Consider the following 19,945-nt stretch of genomic DNA (forward strand, 5'->3'; position numbering starts at 1 on the left):
ACAACTGGAGTCGTTGCAGCTCACACACACAGAAGCAGCAAAACTTGTACCTTGGAAACAACAGCTTTACCTCTGAACACCGCGGACTCACCATTGCTGCAGGAAATCTCTGATGGTTTGTTTGAGGCTGCTGTGCGTGTGACAGTTTTTGTTTAAACAACACTTGCCCAACTGCACACTCCCTTTGGTTGGGGTTAGGGTTATGAAATTAAATGAAATCTTTGTGTAGTAAATAGCATTAGTTTCATAAAGGGAGACAACTGTGGTAGGCAGGCTGGATGAGCTAGTCCATCAAATCTGTGATATTGATGTCGAACTTGTTCTTGTTCTGTCACATGAGGTGAAACAGTCTTGTATTAATAATTTATGATGACGCGCAAAGGCTTAACAGAGATGAATGTACATAGTTGTTTGTAACCTGGATGTGAAATAAAGTTCAGCTTCACATTTGGCAACCTTGATGATTGTAAAATTTGACCTTTCTGTCCTAATCTTAAAACTCTTTCAAACTAATACAGTCAAAATGTGACGCAATCTAGTTCCATGTGTCTGCTCTTAGATTCTATAGGTGTTATCTCTGAGCCTCATAATGTAGGATAGTTGGGACATGCCTTCAGTGAAGTGTAAAATCTTAACAAAAGGATTCAAACAAAGACATCACTGATGCTTTGTATCAAACTATTTTGAATAACTGGCATGTGTATAAGCCAAATATATTTGCTATCATAAGCCCTATTAGTGATATAATGGAACATGATATAACTAAAACTGTAAAACTGCCTTAAAAGAGCATTTTTGTAAATGTGTGTGTATGGTTCATATTTTATATGGAAAAGCATACTTTTTGACTTGTACATGTGGAGGATTTAATGGTTATTCTGATAATGTCCCTGATGGCCCCTCATGTGTGTGCTTGTGTGCATGTGTAGTAACAACCACCACTTCTTGTAGTAAAGTATCTTGTAGCTCTACTACTACTCTACTTGAAGAAATAGCCAGACGTCGTCCAGTTCCTGGAATTTTATTAGCAATCTAGAACACAGGCTACTGTGGGCTGTAGCCAACGCCAACATAACAAAACCTAGCGCTCAGCAAAGGTTTTCCTCTCGTTTCTTGTATCAAAAAAAAAAAACAAAAAACAAGAGAGCGAGCTTAACTTCACACACTTATTTAGCTGTGCTGCACTACTAACTACTGCTGTAGGTCACTTAGAATGATTGACCGGCTTCACAGTCACTATACTTAAATACCATGCCATACCTTCGGTTCCATCGGTGGTAGCTGGACTCTGCAAGGTTGCACCCAATTACTCTACAGTTTAGGGCATCTGCCCTTCTTTCTCTTGGGACTATACATCCAGACCAACTCTCCAGCCTTAATGTGGCAGACTCCAGGCAGTCTTGGAGTTTCCTGGCATAGTCTGATGGGGCATTAGGATGCCTGACCACCATCACCTCTGCAGGAGTACTGATCTCTTTGCCTAACATCAGGAGAGTAGGAGAGGTGGAGTCCTGTGCTGCAAACCTGTATGCCATTAGCACAAAAGGAACATATGCGTCTCTGTCCCGCTGGTGTTGAGCAATCACAGTGGCCAGATGCTAAGTCAGTGTTTGGTTGAAATGGTCGACCAGGCTGCTGCTCTCAGGATGGAGGGGTGTGGCACAAGTATTGTGGGAGCCTAGTCTCTTGCACATGGCTGCAAACACTCTGGACTCAAAGTCTCTCCCCTGGTCAGTGTGAAGAACTTCTGGTGCCCCCAATCTGCTGAGCATCCCCTCCACCAGTGTGTCCACTATGGTCTCCACCTCCTGGTCTGGCAGGCTGTAAGCCTCAGTGTTAGAATAAATGTACATAAAATGATTATCACAGTATTGCTCTACTTTTACTAACCCTGCAGGAATGCATAAACTTGTGTTTTTCTTACAGGAACTGAGATCATACCTCCGGAGATAAGCAACGACCTACGAAGAGGAACATGAAGACAGGGAGGAGGCTGAAACCAGATTACTTTGGTTATGAACTAGCTCCTCAAAGTGTTCGTGTGTCATGTTTCAGAGGCGTAACTTGAATATGATTATACAACAAGCATCTATTCACCTACTACGTTGCAGCTGTGTGTTCCCCGCCTTTTAGAGCTGCAACATCATGTAACTAAGGACCACCCTAAGGAAATAAAGAGGGGAGAATGGAAGAGATACGTCAGAGCAGTTGGAGAGTGTAACTGAACATATCTCTGTCTGTTCTCCTTGCAAATAAAAATTAGCACTGTTGTCCTTTGTCTTTCTTCCCTGTGTGTTTAATAATGTTCTAGGTGGCTTAAACCTGACACTCAGTCCACTTTGTGAAATAGTCCATGGCAGTGAGGATGTAGTGATTCCCCTTCTCCGTGCGAGGAAAGTTTAAAGGATGTCAATCCCCACTCTCTCCATAGGATACCCTGCAGGAGCTAGCAGTTTGAGTGTTAGCACTACTGTGGTGCGCCCCCAATCTGTGGACCAAGTCAAAGTCATATGCCTGTAGCGCTTCAGTCCAGCATGCCAGCTGGCCCTCAGGCTCTATGAATGGCATGAGCCACTGCAAGGAAGCGTGGCCAACTCTCACAATGAAATAGGGGCCCCCAAAGATATTACTTGAAATGTTGAATAGTGCTGATGGCTGCAAGCAGCTCCCCCCTTGTGACACAGCCTTGCTCAATGTCCTGCTGTAGTATACCACTATTCTCTCTCCACCCGGTGCCACCTGAGTCAGCACAGCGCCCAACCCAACATTGCTGGCATCTGTGTTGAGGATAAAAGGCAAGGCATGGTCAGGTGGGGCGAGAACTAGGGCCTCCATTAGGGCTCTTTGCAGTGAGGCAAATGCTGCACGGTGCTCCTCTGTCCAAATGAATGCCCCACATGAATTCTCCTTTTTCAACAGGCGAAGAACCCCCTCACAAACCTCCTGTCGTAGGAGGCCAGGCCCAGAAAGCTTTTTAAGTCCTGGACAGACCTGGGTGTAACCCAAACCCACACTGGGCAGTATACTGATTAATTTCCAAACCCAGCTGCAGTTTCTCAACTTCGCTGGTGTGTTGTGCTGCTTTTCCCTCCATCGCGATGTGGGACACAGTGTCAGGTATCTGTTCATGTGCATCCCATGTCGTTTCCCTTCTTTTGGGTGTAAGGGCAGTTACAGACTAGATGGTCAGACTGTGCACAGCCCCAAGAGACTCTTGATTGAGCTCTAGCCTTCTGCTCCCCTTGTAGTGTTGCAGCCCTCACCAGGTGGTTTAGTTCCACTACCTGGACTGAGCCCACTGTATCCCAAGCCTCATTTACAGTCCTACCTCTGATCTGTCAGGCTCACCTTTAAAGGTGACTGCACACAGTATCTCTCTCTGTAGCCAGCTCCAGCACCTCCTGTAGGGACTTAGGATGAGCCAGCATTGTCTGCATTCTAAGAGGGCTTGAAGGTACTGATTCCAAGTAAATTCACTCTGGATGGCAGAGAGCATGTAAGCCTAAGTGTGGGGGATAAGCCCCTCAATGCTGTTACCAAGCTCTTGCAGGGGCTCCCCAGGTCACCACTGTCAGCTGCACAGCTCAGAGCGGAGCATGCTGGTTGTAGAGGATAGTCCAAAATGTCTCTTTAAAGTTCCAACCAAATCAGCATAGTCACTTCTAGCATCAGGGCTTAGCAGTAGCAGGCTTGCTGGGGTATAACCAGAGACACATTGCTAGTTGAAGTGCTTTCTCAGTTGTGGCTAACAGCTCAAATTGTGTGTGGAATGCTTCCCAGTCGGCTTTACCATCATACCTGGAAGTTTGTATGGTGGTGTGGAAAGCCTGTCCATTCACGTGTTGTATAGACCATATCTCCGGCTGCCACTGATCCCCACGTTTATCTCCAGAGTGGCCAAAGTCATCCAAGCGGGCCTCAGAAGTTGTTCTGGCTGCCATTTATATTACCAACTGTCTGTGCTCTGCCATTATCCATTCTGTGGTCATCCTATACTGTGGGCCCATTTGCTCCTCCCGCTTAATCTTGGAGCAGCCCTTCTGCAACAAGTCTCTCACCCATCAAAAAACACACAGCAGTCCCTCGTTAGCATGGGACGAAAAACAGAGGAGAAACAGGGAAAACTACAAACTTCACTGTTTCTAACTTAGCTGGAACCTTTTTCAGTCCATTAAACTTCAAAAATCACACAATTATAGTTAACATGTAACCCAGGCTGTTACACCATGTTTGTAAGAAAAAACTGAAGTCATGAATCATAGCATTAACCACGACTGTGATGCATGAACAGGAAGATCGGATATTTGAGCAGTAGGAGGCGGCTCGTGGAATCAGTAAGATTCAACCCAACGGAGTGAGCAGGCAAACTGAAATGGGTCAGCCACACGATGCCAAAGACCTAGAGATACAGACCCACTGACGAATTCATGAGAACTGAACGATTCTGGCAAGAAAAGGGGAAAAAAAGTAAAGGAAGGAAGTAAAAAAATTAAATCCAAAGTGGTAAGAGTCCAGGTTGTGGTGCTGCAATGCTCTGAGGTGTCCACCGGGAATCCCGCAGCTCTGGTATAGTGTGTCAGTGTGATGTATGTGCAGGAAGTGGGGGGGGGGGGTCAGCATTAGCTTTCACAACTGCTTTCACACCATGGAAGGAGACAACCTCTCACCTCAGTACTGCCAGGGTGAGCCATCTGTGTCCATTAGTTGTGATTACAAAGTTGAATCAGAGACACTGTTGCTGTGACTGGCCCTGATATGCTTCATCATATCAGTGCCTTCATCATGACATTTTGAATATATTCAGCTTTCTTTTTTTTATATTATGTGTTATCCTGCGTTTTTTTTTTTTTTTTTATTGAAGGTAATAGTTTAGCCGTTTTGGACACAGTGCACTGTCATGGTGAGATTGGTCGTGCATTGTTTATGTGAATTCCTAGTTGCGAAAGCAGAAAGAGTATTAAGCTTAATGCCTGACTGGCCATGTTCTTCCAAAACACCCTGTCTGCACAAAATAAGGGTGGGGTTGTTTTCCTGAAGACAATAACGGTAAAAACAAACAAGATCGGGCAAAAAAAAAAAAAAAAAAAAAAAAAGAAGTAAAGAATGTGAAACAGTTTGAATGAAGAAACAATCTTATCGACTTGAGCTCTTTCATGCTTCTCTGACACCAAACAAGTACTAATCAGAACCAAAATGTGCTCCCTTCTATCCTTGTATTCCAGATTTTTTTGTTTACTCTCAACCTCTGAAGAGAAGAGAATGGGGACATTGATATGTTAATTTGGTTTCTGATATGTATATATATATAGGAAACCAAATTGATGCAATTACAATGATTGATGCTTTGTATCAAAAAAGTATCAGTGGAACGATCAGGATTCTGAAAATAACAGGACATTCAGTTGCAACTGTGTGGGATGGCTGAAGTAAATTGTCAGAGCATGCTTGACGAGACAGGACTTGTTGGATAACCTGAGTGAATCTTGGAGATGTTGAACAATGAACAGCTGATATTACAGATCTGGAGCATAGGGAAACTTAGAGTTTCGACTGACTTCAATAGAGATATCTGATATCTGATACCGTCTAGGGACGGTAAGCATGTTGCGTCATTTCCGGTCACTGGCGGTTGTGCTCTCTGCTGTGTCATCTCATGTGTTGTTTCCACTGTTCTTCTGCTACTATTTCCTAATTCACTCGATTAATCCGATAGAAAATTGTTTCCACACCAACACTAGGTTTAAAAGTCAATATCTCCCCTTTCTCCAAAGATTATAACCGGTTCTGCTCCTCCGCTAATCAAACTACCCGATTAGCAATGTCTTCAAGCTCTCTGTCTCCACTCTCTGTTCCTCCTTCTCCTCCTCCTACTCTCCTCTCCTGTTCTGTGTGCCTCATGTGTAGTTATTCTTCTGCCTCCTTTTACGATAGCACCTCCTGTCATAGATGTAGGATGATGGCAGAAATGGAGGCGAAAATGAATGAGTTAGAATCCCGGCTCCGCACTTTAGCTAGCCCAACTTGTGCTAGTGTAGCTAGCCTCCCCCCAGTAGCCGGTGCCGGCCAACCTAGACGAGCTCATACGGCAGCCAAGATAGTTTCCTCCCCCCCAGTGGCTCCCGAGCAGCGGGGATCTAGTCAGGGTGGCTGGGTGACTGTCCGAGACAAGAGGCACAGTCGTAGGCAACAGCCCCCGGTTCACCACCGACCAGTTCACGTTTCCAACAGGTTCTCCCCTCTCAGCGACACACCCACTGAAAAGCCGACTCTAGTGATTGGTGATTCTATTCTGAGGAACGTGAAGTTAGCGACACCGGCAGCCATAGTGAAGTGTATCCAGGGGGCCAGAGCAGGCGACATCCAGTCTTATCTGAAACTGCTGGCTAAGGGTAAACGGAAATATGCTAATATTGTTATTCACGTCAGCAGTAACGACACTCGACTTCGCCAGTCGGAAGTCACAAAAATTACTGTGTAATCGGTGTGTACTTTTGCTAAAACGATGTCGGACACTGTAGTTTTCTGCGGCCCCCTCCCCATCAATCCAGTGATGACATGTACAGCCGCATGTCATCATTTAACCGCTGGCTGTCGAGGTGGTGACCCGAAAACAACGTGGGCTACATTGATAACTGGAAGTCTTTCTGGGGGAGAATAGGTCTAATTAGGAGAGATGGAATATGGCCGATTTTATTAGAAATCCAAAACCCTGACAATCCCGGGTCGGGACCAAGAGGCAGAGCCGCAGTTTAACACGCTCCTCTGCACCTCAGTCAGAGCGGTCACCTGCCGAGAATAGAATAGAGTCTCTGTCTATGTTTAGGTCTATAGAAACTGTGTCTGTCCCCCGACCACCTAAATTAATAAAACCAAATTAAACAGAAGAGGAGCTAAAATGAGAAATAAAAACAAAAACCTAACTGAAATTAAAACAGCCACAAAGTCAGTCTCAAATAACACTGCAATGAAATGTGGACTGTTGAACATTCGATCATTATCATCAAAATCTCTACTAGTTAATGATCTCATTGCTGATCACCATATTGATTTATTTTGTAAAACTCAAACGTGGCTGCCGCAGGATGAGTATGTTAGCATTAATGAAGCTACACCCCCCCCTCATGTTAACTTTCATATCCCTTGTACCAAAGGTCGAGGAGGAGGGGTGGCTGCAATATTTCAGTCAAGCCTATTAATCAACCCTAGACCAAAATCTGGCTGCAGGTCTTTTGAAATCCTCACTCTTAGTCTTTCCCACTCAGACTGGTAAGGTGAAAAATCAGTTCTGTTAGTTACAATGTACTGTCCACCTGGTCCGTACTCAGAATTCCTATCAGAGTTTTCTGAGTTTATATCAGTTAGTACTCAGTACAGATAAAATCATTATACTGGGAGATTTCAATATACATGTTGATGCAGAAAGTGACAGCCTTAGTTCTGGGTTTCTTTCCCTACTAGACTCAATTGGCTTTTCCCAGCATGTGAATGAACCCACTCACTTCTACAATCATATCCTTGATCTTGTTCTAACATACGACATTGAAATTGACAAGCTAACAATTCTTCCCCAATACTCTCTCCTGTCTGACCATTACCTCATTACATTTAAGTTTACTTTAATGGGCTCCACAGCATTGAGGAATAAATTCAGCTATCGAAGATGTTTATCTGAAAGTGCTGTGGCCAAATTTAAAGAGAACATTTGTTCATCATTTCCAACAATGACATATCTAAATTCAAATGAGGATTTCTCCCATATGCAGGTTGATGACCTTGTGACTAGCACTATGGCCACACTGCATTCGAATCTCGACAATGCCGCCCCTCTCAAAAAGAAAGTATTCAATCTGAGGAGGCTGGCTCCCTGGTATAATTCCCAAATCTGTGCCTGGTTCAACTGAGCCATAGCTCAGATCACTGGTTCAACTGAGCCATAGCTCAGTTGAACCAGTGATCCCCTTAGCTCTAAGCAGTGATGATTTTATTAACTTTTTTACAGATAAAATTCTCACGATCAGAGAAAGAATTTATCAGCTCTTGCCTACGTTAGATAAAAATCTCCTACTGAATACAGCAACTCCTGAATCAGCTGCGATGCCTCTTTTACATCTGGAATCATTCTCACCTCTGAATCTCTCAGAGCAAGCTTCTATAGTTTCATCCTCCAGACCGTAAATCTGTCTATTAGACCCAGTACCAACTAGCCTCTTTAAAGAGATCTTTTATTTAAATGAGCTGTTCATTCTAGATTCGATTAATCTGACTTTATTTCTGGGTTATGTACCTCAGGCACTTAAGACCGCAGTCATCAAACCCCATCTTAAAAAGCCTAATCTTGATCCAGATGTTTTGGCAAACTATAGACCGATATCGAACCTTCCATGTATTTCTAAAATCATTGAGAAAGCTGTAGCAAAACAACTACACGACCATCTGGATGGGAACAGTTTGTTTGAAGAGTTTCAGTCAGGATTTAGAGCCCATCATAGCACAGAAACAATCATCTCATCAGTCTAGATGGCATTACTTTGGCTTCCAGCTCCACTGTAAGACACCTTGGAGTCATTTTTGACCAGGACATGTCCTTTGTCCCTCACATAACACAAGTTAGTCGGGCAGCTTTCTTCCACCTGAAAAACATTAGGAAAATCAGAAACATCCTTTCTCAGGATGATGCAGAAAAACTAGTCCATGCATTTGTAACTTCTAGACTGGACTACTGTAAGTCATTACTATCTGGATGTCCAAACAAATCTCTAAAAGGCCTTCAATTGATTCAGAACGCTGCTGCACGAATATTAACAGGAACTAGGAAAAGAGATCATATGTCTCCTGTGTTAGCTGCTCTTCATTGGCTGCCAGTAAAATATAGAGTAGAATTCAAAATCCTTCTTTTAACATATAAAGCTCTCAATGGCCAAGCTCCATCATATCTCAGAGAGCTCATAGTTCCTTACTGTCCTAGCAGGCCACTAGAAGGAGGTTTACTTGTGGTTCCTAGAGTCTCCAAGAGTAAATCTGGAGGCAGATCGTTCAGTTATCAGGCTCCTCTTCTATGGAACCAACTTCCTGTATCGGTCCGTGGGGCGGACTCTTTAGTAATTTTCAAGACTATGCTTAAAACTTTCCTGTTATGACAGCGCTTATAGTTAAAAAGTTAAAGTCCTCTACTCTTTAGCTATGCTGCTGTAGGCCTAGGCTGCTGGGGGAAGGACTGAGCTTCTCTCTCTCTCTCTCTCTCTCTCTCTCTCTCTCTCTCTCTCCCTGTCACCCTCTCTCCCCCTCTCTCTCTTTCTCTCTCCCTCCCTCTCGCTCGCTCTCCTTTCCTCCCCTCTTGCATGCGTTGATAAGAACCATCCTTCTTAAAAAACAAAGTTTCATCCAGTTCTAAGCATTTATACTGCATTTACTAACCATGTTCTGCCAAAGTCTCTGTCTCTCCCAGTTCCTCTCCTCTCTCTCCCTGTCCTCATCCTGCAGTTGGTGACTCATCGCCATTCCATGTTCCTGCAACACCTGCTGGTCCCATATTTCATGAATTCTGTACTACAGCTCAACTCCATGAACTTCATGCAGCAACATGTTCCTGCCTACACCCCCCATGCCTATCTCACTCTCTCTCTCTCTCTCTCTCTGAGTGTGTGCTGGGAGTGGAGGTCGGTGAGAGTGTGTGAGTGAGTTTTCAGACTAAAAGTCGATCTTTCTCTTTTCTTTTCTTTCCTGTGTGTCATTGTTCGGTTACTGGTTTAATTGTTTAGTGTTTATTTAGTGTTTAGTGACCTTTTGGTGTCTTTGTTGGTGTTTTTTACCGTGTTTCGTGGTGGGGATGTCGTCCTCATAGACGCCCTCCCTGTTCCTGAAACAAAGGCTCCTCCACCTGCTCCTCCGTGGAGCAGGTCGGCCACGGGAACATCTGCTATACTTCCTGGATGAACAAAGCCGTGGTGGTGTTCCTCAAAGATCAGGCCTTTGTCACCCAGCTGATCGAGAGTGGGCTGAACCTGGAGGACGAGTTCCTCCAGGTCTCCCCGTTGGCGTTGCCCTCGACCCGGGTCACCGTGTCCGGAGTTCCTCCGTTCATCCCGAACGAGGCTCTGGAGAGAGAGCTGAGGAGGTTCGGGAGGTTCGCGAGCGGGTTCCAGTCGGTGGGTCTGGGCTGCAGGGACGCCAAGCTAAAACATGTTCAGTCCCTGAGGAGGCAGGTGCTCATGTTTCTGGACTCTCCGGCCCAGACGCTGGAGGTGTCCCTTCAGAGTGAAGCATGAGGACAGCTTCTCCATGGTGTACGCCAGCTCTGGGAACATGAAATGCTTCGAGTGAGGAGATGTGCCTCAAAGGCACCAAAACGGTTAAGAAAATGAGAGTAACCAGATAAACAGCCATGAACACACAACACAGGGTGTCTCTCTCCTGCTGTGTCTGTCTGTCTCTCTGTCTCCCCTCCCCTCTGATGCAGGGCCTCAGGATAGCCTCTCTTAATATTAACAGGGGAAGGAGCGCTGAAAAGAGAGCTCTAGTGTCAGAGGTTGTCAGGGACAAAAAACTGGATGTGGTGTTCTTACAGGAAACCCACAGTGACCCTGCTAATGAAACTGACTGGGGCTTATGGTGGGGGGGGCAACACGTCCTTAGCCACGGCACCAACAAGTGCTGGAGTGGCTATTTTGTTCTCTCCCTCTGTAGCTGCAAACATTTTATCCAGTTCTGAGATAGAGGGGGGGAGGGGGCTCATGGTCAGGGCTGAGATAGGGACTTTTGTTTTTAACTTATTTAACATATATGCTCTAAACCACAGCCCTGAACGCCTCACTCTGTTCCAGAGGTTGAAAGACGGGCTAGGCAGATGTAACCAGGGGGAGGTTGTTCTTCTTGGGGGGGACTGGAATTGCTGCACAGATTGGGTGGATAGGACAGGACAGGAGCCCCACCCTCAGTCCTCCTCTTTTCTGGACCAGCTGCTGAGAGAGTCTGATCTGGTGCATGTTTGGAGGACAAAACATCTGTCAGCCAGGCGGTACTCATGGGTAAAGGTGACAGATACCAGAGTCAGTGCAGCCAGACTGGACAGGTTTTACATCTCTGGGTTTTTTATTCCCCGTATAACAAATAGCATCCTCCCTGTGGGGTTAACAGACCATCACTTAGTGAGGGCAGAGCTGTTTTTATCCCCTACCCAGAAATCATCACCATTCTGACATTTTAATGTGAAACTTTTAATGGACAATACCTTTTGTGAAAATTTTAAACTCTTTGGGTTTTATTGGAAGTCCAGAAAGGAATATTTCCCCTCCATTAGTCAGTGGTGGGAGGTGGGAAAGGGGCCGATCAGGGTTTTTTGCCAGAAGTACACGGCCTACTCAACCACCAACACCAGCAGGGCTGTGGAGCAGCTGGAGAAGGAGATCAAGGAGCTGGAGAATGCAACCCCAGCCAGCGCCGAGACCCTGACCTCCAGGAGACAGCAGCTGAGTGGCCTTCTTAATGAGAGAGCCAAGGGAGCTCTGGTCCGAGCTCACTTCACCAGACTGAAGGATACGGATGCTCCAACCACCTTCTTCTTTGGTTTAGAAAAGTCAGAGGCCCAGAAGAAGAGGATGGTGTGTCTCCCCTTGCCGGACGGGAGGCTATCTTCCGACACGGCGGAAATGAGGAGGCATACTGCGGATTTTTATTCTGACCTGTTCTGGCAGAGGACTGCGATATGGACGCTGCTGCAGAGCTGCTCGACGGCCTTCCTCGGCTGAGCCCAGAGGACCGTGATGCTCTGGGTTCGGACCTGTCCCTCCAGGTGCTGACCTCGGCCGTCACCCAAATGGCCTCAGGGAAATCTCCGGGCATGGACGGGCTGCCACTTTTGGGATCTACTGGGACATGACCTGCTGGATGTTTTTAAAGAGTCTTATAATAAAGGGAACCTCCTGGCTTCCTGCCCCAGAGCAGCAATCTCCCTGCAGCCCAAAAAGGGGGATCTAACGCTTTTAAAAAATTGGAGGCCTGTGGCTCTTTTATGCACTGATTACACAATTTTATCCAGGGTTTTATCCAACAGACTAAAATGTTGTATTGGACAATTGATTGGGGACAACCAATCATATTGTGTCCCAGACAGATCCATACAGGACAATTTGTTTTTAATGAGAGACATATTTGACATTTGCAAATGTTATAATCTAAAAATTGTGATCAAGAAAAGGCATTTGATCGTGTGGATTATTCGTTTTTATTTGCCACGTTGCAGGCGTTTGATGTTGGGGAGCACTTTTTGTCTTGGGTGAAACTTTTATATTATTTTATATTATAAGAGTGGGTGTTGTGTGGTGAAGGTGGGGGGAGGGCTCAGCTGTCCTGTAGAGGTGGGCAGGGGGATCAGGCAGGGCTGTCCGATCTCAGGGCAGCTGTACAGTGTTGCCATCGAGCCGCTCCTGCTCAGACTCAGGAAGCGGCTAAAAGGACTTTGTCTGCCTGAGCCGGCCCCCCCTGTAGTGGTGTCAGCCTACGCAGATGACATCAGCATTCTGATCCAGGATCAGAGGGATGTCGAGGAGCTCGAGAAGAGCCTTGCCCTATATGAGAAAGCCACCTCTGCTAGAGTAAACTAGGGGAAGAGTGAGGCCTGGCTGGTGGGGAAATGGAGCAGGGGGACCGCTCCTGGCCTTCCTGGAAACCTGCAGTGGGGGAATACAGGGATAAAGGTTCTGGGGGTTCACCTGGGCAGTGAAGACAGGGAAAGGCAGAACTGGGAAGGAGTGCTGGGGAAAGTGCAAGCTAAGTTGTTTAAATGGACATGGTTGCATCAACAACCAGGTCGCCTTGTCCCTGTGGCACAGGCTGCAGGTGTTGGTGCCTCCACCTGACCTCCTGGAACAAATACAGCAGCTCCTGGTGGACTTCTTTTGGACTGGGTGTCATTGGGTAAGAGCGTTGGTCGTGTACCTCCCTGTGGCAGTCAGGGCCTGGTGGACATCAGGTCCAGGACTACAGCCATGGACATCCCCCCTGCTGGTCGGCGTTGGCCAGTCTGCTTTTTCGGAAAGCCGGCCGGCTTGGACTGGATAAACATCTTTTCCTTTTAAAACTGGCTGGATGTGACCTGGCAGGGCTCACACCCTTCTACAGGTCACTGCTTGGAGGACATTGACTGTCGCCCGACCCCTTAACCCTCGGCCAGGGTTTTGGCTCTTTGAGGAGCCCTTGTTTTTTAACCCCCTCCTGCCTGTTGCTGCCCTCTCCTCACCATCACTGAGGAAGAGACTCTTCCCCTTGGTTAGCGTGAGCCCAGCTGTTGGGGAGTGGACCGAGGAGAGTGGTCAGCTCCTCTCCCTGAGGACACCAGTGCTGGGCACATTCAACACAAGCAGCAAACAACACCTGTGCCTCAGCTGCATCAAGGTGCTGAACCTCCGCTCGCTGGCTGGAGTTCAGGAGTCGAGGTGGACCGCGGTGTTGGGATCAGACTCTTCCCCTAAAGGCTGCTGGTGTCTCCTGTATAAGTGTCCTGTTGAAAAACGGATGGCCGACCTCCAGTGGAGGATTATACACGGAGCTATAGCGACGAACGGACACAGAGCTCACTTGGACCCCAACACTGAGGAGAAATGCCCCTTCTGCCCTGAACCTGAAACTCTCCAACACCTGGTTCTGTCCTGCCCCTGCAGGACTGATGGACTGATGGACCTCCTGAAGGAGTGGGTGTAGAGGCTAGGAGAAACATTCTCTCCATCCCTATTTGTGTTTGGTCCCAGATACACCCCCAGGAAGAGACAGTCTCTGGTTTTAATTAATTTTTATCTTTGCAGCCGCTAAGTTAGCGATCTGGAAAACCAGGAAAAATCAGGTGAGGGGTGAAGGCTGGACTGACCCGGCCCGCTGTTTGAAAGGTTTGGTGGTGGTTCGGATGAAAGTAGAGCGAGCGTTTTTCACCCTGACCAGGAACATGAACAGGTTCAGAGCCTTGTGGGACTGTGGGCACGTCCTGACCTCACTGGGGGACAGCCCTCAGCTTGGCCTGGCTTAGCCCAGTTTAGCTTAGCCTAATTTAGCTTGGCTTATCCTATTTTTCTTCCACCTTAGTGTGAATATAAGTTTTCTTGTTTTTTGCTTTGTCCTTTTTTATTTAATTAAATTTTCAGATTTTTCTTTATTGATTTTTTATTTTTAACTTATTTGTAAAGTTTTTTAAGAATGAGCTATAAATAAAGCTTTGTTAAAAGTCAAGTCTCTCTCTCTCTCTCTCTCACACTCTCAACCCAACCAGTGGAGGCAGATGGCCGCCCCCCCCCGAGCCTGGTTCTGCTCGAAGTTTCTGCCTCTTAAAGGAAGTTTTTCCTTGCCACCGTCACCAAGTGCTTGCTCATTGGGGGATCTGTTGGGTCTCTTTAAATAAATTTATGAAGAGTTTGGTCTAGACCTGCTCTATATGTGAAGTGCCTTGATGTGACTTTGTTATGATTGGGCGCTGTACAAATAAATCTGATTTGATTTGATTTGATTCGAAATTGGGATGGGTGGGTTCCTCAATTCGTAGGAAACAACAATTTGGTGAAGGACGGAGTCATGAGCTGCAGGATATGTACTGCAGCCAAAGGGTGGTTCCGCCCTGCAGTAATGCAATCCACTAAAATTTGCTTGGACAATGCAAACTTTGAATGATAATATGACACATTTTTCTCAATCTCAATCATATTTTTTGAGTCTGAATCTTCAATTATCTTGTTCTCTGCTTATGGGATTTGAAAGTATTTCCTTTTTTGATGCAAACTGGACTAGACCTCATTTCTATGGAAAGTACTAAGAAAGTAATAAATATTTTAGGGAAGCTGAAGGTAATGCTGAAACCCCTTGTTAGTAACCAGCCTACAGAGAAAAGAAAAGCTGAACAAAACAAAATCAAAATTTCAACCCAAGCCAGCTTCATGTCTTACTTAAATACAGCTCAAGTCTGTTAACATCAACAAAGCAAACTGATAAAATCAAAAGTCTAGATTAGTATATGATAACACACACACACACCTCCTACACATTCAGGGCATTCATTCTGAGTTTAAAAAGTTTTTAAAAGTGGAAACTCATCTGAGGTCATGTAGGAGGTTGTTGCAGGAAGCAGGGCTGAAGTCACCACAATTCACTGTGCTGTTCTTGGCCGAATCAAAAACATTCAGTTCAGAGAGTAATTTAGAAAAAGTTTGGGAGCCCCTAGGCCAATAGAATCAACAAAAGCTGAGTGGAGTGAGTAGTTAAGAGACCCAGGTCTGTAGCAAATCATTTTATCCTACCACTAGTAATGACCCTAAATCAAACTAAAAGTTTCAAGTAAAATATATCTTTCCAAAGCCCAAAGCTGATGTGACCAACTTTCACTGAGGAAAAGTGAAAATTGAAGCCATTGCGATGGCTGACATAATTTCTCATCAACAAGCTTGCTCAGAAGAACCCCAGTGATAGGTTGATGTTGATGACCAGTCTGGGCCAGTGGAAACATCAACTCCACATTCGACCATGATGGGGGGAAAAAAAAAAAAAGCAGGGCATTAAGTCAAGACAAATCAGACAATAATGTTGTTCATCTTTAGTTCTTTTCAGCTCCTCTATTTTCCTCACGGGACCCCACCTTGGTCCACCTTGGGGGCCTTTCCTTGAGGCTGTGTTTGCGGCAGCAGATACAGCGACATTTCCACTGACTGTACAGGATGGTTTATGGGCATATTGCTGGTTAGAGACCCTATTGAATCAAAATAATATCAGAAAAATGTTTTCTTCAAAATATATTTGGAAATACATTAATTAGGCTCCTGGAGTCATTTTTGTGAGAAAATTTTACTTCTGCATCCAAAAAAACTAAAGCAGAAATGACAGGTGGCAGGTGGTGTTAGCTTATGTAATATTGTGTTCACGTCATAATATTGCACAGATTACCATCATATGTCAGGCAATAGCAAAATTATTAATGGCCATCTATTACAGGAGGGTAGGAGAATTGATACTTACAAATAATCTAAATTAATGATCTTGAAGAACTGTCTCATAGTCGTAATATCCGGCAACACTACGAGGTATAGCACTGTACTACTGTCGTGGAAGAGAAACACTTTGGTGATCCACGTTGACCACAGCCAAGGAGAGCATGTGTTGCAGGCAGCAGCAGGGACAGAGGCAGGAGCACCACGAGTATGTTATCAAATTAAATCAAATCAGTTTTATTTATAAAGCGCCAAATTATAACAAAGTTACATCAAGGCACTTTACATATAGAGCAGGTCTAGACCAAACTCTTTATAAAATGATTTAAAGAGACCCAACAGATCCCCGATAAGCAAGCACTTGGTGACAGTGGCAAGGAAAAACATCCTTTAAGAAGCAGAAACCTGGGGCAGAACCAGCCTTGGGGGGGGGGGCGGCCAGCTGCCTCGACTGGCACTTTCATACAAAAAACTTTTAAGTTGGAAGTCCATAGAAGAGAAGCCTGATAACTGAGGGATCTGCTTCCAGATTTACTCTTGGAGACTCTAGGAACCACAAGTAAACCTCCACCTAGAGAGCGGATTGGCCTACTAGGACAGTAAAGGACTATGAGCTCTCTGAGACATGGGTTAGGGGTTAGTAATTAAGAGCTTTATACAGAAGGATTTTAAATTCTACTCTGTATTTTACTGGCAGCCAATGAAGAGCAGCTATCACAGGAGAGACGTGATTTCTTTTCCTAGTTCCTGTTATTATTACAATAAATTTTACAGTAGTCCAGCCTAGACGTTATAGACGCATGGACTAGTTTTTCTGCATCATCCTGAGAGAGGATGTTTCAGATTTTCCTAATGTTTCTCAGGTGGAAAAAAGCTGCCCTACTGACTTGTTTTATGTGAGGGACAAAGGACATGTCTGGTCAAAAGTTACTCCAAGGTTTCTTACATTGGAGCTGGAAGCCAAACTAATGTCGTCCAGACTGATGAGATGATTAGATAGCATTTCTCTAAGGTTCTTAGGGCCAACTACAATGACTTCAGTTTTGTCAGAGTTAAGACGTAAAAAAAATTGGGTCATCCAGACTTTTATGTCTTCAAGGTCTGCAGTTTGACTATCTGACTGACTTCATTTTGCTTTATTGATAAGTACAGCTGAGTGTGGTCAGCATAACAGTGGAAGTTGATGCTATGTTTCCTGATAATGTTACCTCAAGGAAGCAGATAAAGGGTAAAGAGGATTGGTCCAAGTACTGAACCCTGTGGGACTCCATAACTGACAACAGTACTGCAGCTAATCTCCATGAACTTGATGTCTGGTTCTGCCCCAGGTTTCTGCCTCTTAAAGGAAGTTTTTCCTTGCCACTGTCACCAAGTGCTTGCTCATCGGGGGATCTGTTGGGTCTCTTTAAATAATTTTATAAAGAGTTTGGTCTAGACCTGCTCTTCGTGTAAAGTGCCTTGATGTAACTTTGTAATGATTTGGCGCTATACAAATAAATTTGATTTGATTTGAGTGCATGAGGAGGAGCTGTTGTTAAAATGAACAAACTGATGTCTATCTGATAAATAGGATTTGAACCACCTTAGTGCATTTCCTTTAATCCCAATTTTATGTTCCAGTCTCTGTAGTAAAATGTTATGATCTATGGTGTCGAATGCAGCACTAAGATCTAAGAGAAGTATGGAGGATGATCCATTGTCTCAAAGCCGTTAGAATATCATTGGAAACTTGAACCAGCGCTGTTTCTGGACTATGATGGGCTCTAAATCCTAACTGAAACTCTTTAAGCAAATCATTCCCATCCAGATGGCCGTGTAATTGGTTTGCTATTTCTTTCTCAATGATTTTAGAAATGAATGGAAGGTTCGATAAGGGTCTATAGTTAATAGCAACAGTGAAAATGATGATCTTGCCAAAAATTAACCATGCTTTTTTGATGGTTCCAACCCGACTTGGTTCAAATCACTAGACTCTAACATCTCCAAATTTTTTTGGAAAGCTAAACCACCACGTATAAGCTTCAAGACTTTACAAATGAGTAAAGGCCATGGTGGTTTGGAATTAGCAAACTTTTACATTTTACATTCTAGTTGGCCAGTAGATTACAATATAATACACAATAATATACTAAAATTGATTAAGCCAAACTCAAGCATGGCTTGATATTGAACAAACATTCTGCAAAAAAATCCAAACTACCCTCTATAAGTCCTACTATCAAGTGTCTGCTTCAAGTGTATTAGCATCAGCAACACCTTCACAGCTTGGTGGGAATTCCTCAAAAGGAATGGGTTCTCGAACACCTCTTGCAGGCTCATGCCTATCTGGAACAATCCTGACATCCTGGGAATTAAAAAAAATCTATACATTTTTCAGCATGGGTTGATAAAGGGATGAGACATATAAAACATATCCTCCAAGACAACAAATTCATACAATTTAATGAAATTACAGCAAAATATGGTATTAACAAAAACAAATTTCTGGAATATCTTCAGCTCTATATTATCTATAATTCAGGCACGGTTTAACTTTAGCCAACTAGGTTAGTGAACTGCACTCACTAAGTGGGGCAGGCTTTTGTCTCTGATTGGCAGAGACGTCTCTACAACACAGGTGACACACGTTCACCACGCTAAACTGTTTATATAATTCCATTCGGGATCATTATTATTTCTTGTGTGTGCCACTGTGAGGGAAAGTACGTTTCTTGGTCAGTCTAAAATCAGAGAACGGGCTACAGACTAAGACTAACCCGTTCGCTCTCTGTAGGCAAAGCAGCTGCTGCTCTCCTCTCAAGGTCGCGGGACCGAGAGTCGGTTTCCCTTCTTCTCGTTTTCCTCTCTTACAAACACACACGCTACGCACGCACACGCATGCCTACATATCTATTCAATCGTGCACGGTTTGTTCCACAAATCTGTTAGCTACGTTAACTGTAGCTAACATACTTGTATGCAACAGATTTATTTGTCTGAGAAGGGTGTCAATCAAATCTCGCTTTTCAGAAATGGACAGTCACAACAGGGCCAGTACCGATCCCCTGCCCCCCCATTGTGCCAAAACTTTCGCGCAAGAAACCAGAAATCAACTTCGAGAGAGCGGGGTGATTTTTGAGTGATTATTTAGCGTGCCGGTCACATATTCCTCCTCGCTTGCATTAATTTTCGCGCTTGCAGTTAATATCTACATGTGTGTAAATACTATAATACGCCCGAATGTATGTTTTATCGCGCGAGTGCTTTTTGGCACCAATACGTTGCCATACAGGAGAGTTTATTTTGTCTACTGCCACCGGTGTGGAGATGTTTGTGTTTGTTTATCTATTCAGGCATCAGTTACATTTAATCTAAAAGGTATCTGGCAATATGGATTGGTCATCTGAATTTCTAGCAGACAGAATGAATGATTGTACAGTTTAATTTTCTTTAAATAATTTGTTTATGAAATTATTTAAAGAAACCCAATAGATCCCCCGATGAGAAAGCACTTGTCAACAGTGGTAAGAAAAACTTCCTTTAAGAGGCAGAAACCTGGGGCAGAACCAGGCTCGGGGGGGCGGCCATCTGCCTCGACCAGGTTGGGTTGAGAGTGGGAGAGCGAGAGAAAGAGAGAGAGAGTGAGATAGGCATTGGGGGGGGTAGGCAGGAACATGTTGCTGCATGAACTTCATGGAGTTGAGCTGTACTACAGAATTCATGAAGATATGGGAGCAGCAGGTGTTGCAGGAACATGGGATAGCGATAATTCAGCACATGCAGGATGAGGACAGGGAAAGAGAGAAGAAGAACTGGGAGAGACAGAGACTTTGGCAGAACATGGTTAGTAAATGCAGTATAAATGCGTAGAACTGGGTGAAACTGTCTTTTTTAAGAAGGATGGTTCTTATCAGCGCATGCAGTGCAACCGTAGATGAACATGTAGAATCAAATGCCCCAAATCCTTTCAGTAAATTGATTCCACAAAATGTGGAATGTAAAGCTGTATT

This window comes from Echeneis naucrates, chromosome 21, assembly GCF_900963305.1.
Source record: "Echeneis naucrates chromosome 21, fEcheNa1.1, whole genome shotgun sequence".
NCBI classification, from domain to species: domain Eukaryota; kingdom Metazoa; phylum Chordata; class Actinopteri; order Carangiformes; family Echeneidae; genus Echeneis; species Echeneis naucrates.